We start from the raw sequence: 2721 nt of genomic DNA on the forward strand, positions 1-2721 counted from the left end.
TCAAGGAGCGACCAACTGTTCTTGGACACCCAACTCCCCTCCCCTCCAGGACCTCAGTGGCTCCCCGACTATTCTCCCTACCTCATTGAAGTTCACCTTCCTGAAGTCCAGGGCTGCTGCCTTGTTGCAGGCCTTTGCCACCTTGCACTGGATGGTGAATTCCAGCAGGCAATGATTGCTGTCGCCCAGGTGGTTGAGCACCTGCAGCCCCCTTACCAGGTCATCACCCGTGGCTGGCACCAGGTCCAACAAGGCGTCTCCCCTGGTGGGGCTGTGCACCTCCTGGGTTAGATGGAAGTCCTGCAGGAACCTACCAGACCTGGCTGACTGCTCTTCCCAGCAGATGTCTGGAAAGTTAAGGTCACCCATGATGACCACATCCTTTGACCTAACTACTTCCGTGACCTGACTTAAGAATTCCTGGTCTAGTTCTTCCCCTTGGTTGGGTGGTCTGCAGTAGACCCCCGCCTACTACAGACTCTTTCCCTGCGACTGCCTTGTATTCTAACCCAGAGTACTTTAGAGTGACTCTCTTCTAACCTTGTGCTACTTGATGAGGATGTGTATTCCTCCTTGATGTAAAGTGCCACACCCCTACCTTTCCTCCCTGTTCTATCCCTCCTGTACAGCCTGTAGCTCTTGATATTCACCGCCTAGTCACGCACTGGGTCCCACCACGTTTCTGTGAGACCCGCTATGTCTGGGTTGGTGTCAGCCAGCAGGAGGGTAAGTTCCTCCTGCTTGTTCCCCATACTCCAAGTGTTTGTGTAGAGGCATTTGAGGCCTCCTGAAGATGTGTGCACTGGCCCCCTAATCTCAGTATTGCCCTGGCCTCTTTTGCTTACCTGGGTATTTGTTCTGCTCATTGTCGGTCTAGACTGGGCTGTACTTGTGGGTGCCGCTTGGTCTAGTGGTCCAAGGCTTCCTCCGCCCTCATCTTCCCCCTCCCCCAACAAGCCTAGTTTAAAGCCTGCTGGAGGAGATCCGCCAACCTAAAAGAGAATACACACTTACCTTTGGGTAATAGCAGTGACCAAGTGATTAGCAGCCACTAGGTGGGAGAGAAAAGGGCCAGAGTGGGGGCTGGGCAAGCTTCTATATTCCTCAGTTCAATGCCTGGTGCCTTATTTTGATGTCTAGGCATGAAGCCAGGTAGAGCAGGGAGGGTCTCTACAACTGTGGGCCAGCTATTGCTGAGAAAAGGTGGCAGGCTGCTTGAGGTGTTAAGCCATTATCTTAAGTGCTTTTCAATCACTGTTGAAGGGAAAGGGGTTCCCAAGGGAGGCCATGCAGTTCCACAGGGAGCATTTCACTGCCTTGATCATCCTTTAGCAATCCCCAGCCTATCCCTACCCTGGCTGAGCTTTGGGCTGCCACTTACTGTTCACAGACACGTTTTGGGGCCTGTCACATGTGGGGTCCTCTCATGCACTGGATCCCTGTGACTGGAAGGAGGGCAGCTTAGCCACCAACGGGGAGCTCAGAAGGCCAAGAATTGGCTGCAAGCCTTTTCACTCTGGAATGCTGACCCAGAGTAATAAGCCTGACCAGGATGCTGTGGACAGGGGGTGGCTGAAGGATTCTGACCATTTGCTGTCTAAACTCAAGTCCATTGCCAAGTCCTCAGCACTGTCTGAGAAAGCCTGGGAATCCTTGACCTGCTTCATGCCTTGGGTCATTGCTGAACTCACCTGTGAGGACTACATCGCTGCCTCAATACCTTGCACGTGGAAAAACATTGGGCCCAGTCACAGTCATGTCTGCAGACCACTATTTCCATGCAAAGACAGCCTGGTTTTGGTGGCTTGAACAGAATGCCTGCTGGTTCTCCACCTCTCCCCAAATGGCAATGAGATCTACTACCTTCTCCCTGCTCTAGTTGGTGCTGTACTTGCATGTGACATTGGATATGGATAAAGGGGCTACAGCTGAAGGAGGATGGATTAAGCAGGGTGGGGGGGTGAAGGATGGGTGGAAATTACTTGGCTCAGCAGCAGTGGATGAGTCCAAGGATGTTCGCAATGGATGGATGTCCCCAATGGGTAGATGTTTCCACAGTTGTTCAGGTGGGTGCAGGCTCTGATGCTGACCTGAAGCAGATGGCAACAGATGGCTGCCGCCACATGTGCCACCCTGCTTTTTTTTGGTGTGGGATTTTTGACCCCAATATCTCCCGGGGTCAACCCCACCTCCCCCTCCTGCACTGCAAAGTAGCAGCACGGGGAATACCTGCACATTGCCACTCATCTGGACATGCCCCAAATTAGCTTTAGGAAAAATAAGCACAAAAACGTGCCCTACATTTCTTGTTGTTCTGTACCAATGGTTCCCAACCACTTCTGGTCAATGGGTAATAACACTGAGTAATATGCTGCAGGGAACATCATGCTTTACTCAACTATCAAGTTATTTTTAACTTTTTTATTTCCTGTGGTTTAGAACAATGTTGGAGGACCTCACAGGAAATGTATTGCCTGCAAGCCACTGCTCTAAAGTAGCAGTTTTCAACCTGTGGTCCATGGAATCTTGGGGGTCTGCAGACTATGTCTAAGGGGTCCATGAAAGGTGACTTTGCTGAATTAAAAGTAGGTAAATACCCACACTTACAATTCAAAGGGGTCCAGTTTGAAGCACAGGCTCAGCGGTGATCTGATGGCCACCTATAAGTTTATCGGGGTGACCACCAGGATCTGGGGGAACGTTTGTTCACCAGAGCGCCCC

General features: G+C 51.4%; 1 long non-coding RNA gene across 1 annotated transcript in view; it reads left to right on the plus strand.

Moving 5' to 3' along the window:
- Window positions 1-1521: 1521 nt before the first annotated feature.
- LOC109323694 overlaps window positions 1522-2721 on the plus strand; it is a 14800-nt gene continuing 13600 nt past the window's right edge. The window contains exon 1 of the long non-coding RNA XR_002104720.1: window positions 1522-1534. This is a non-coding gene — a long non-coding RNA (uncharacterized LOC109323694). The remainder of the gene's footprint in view (window positions 1535-2721) is intronic.

The sequence above is a fragment of the Crocodylus porosus genome, unplaced genomic scaffold (genome assembly GCF_001723895.1).
Source record: "Crocodylus porosus isolate Cpor-Errol unplaced genomic scaffold, CroPor_comp1, whole genome shotgun sequence".
NCBI classification, from domain to species: domain Eukaryota; kingdom Metazoa; phylum Chordata; order Crocodylia; family Crocodylidae; genus Crocodylus; species Crocodylus porosus.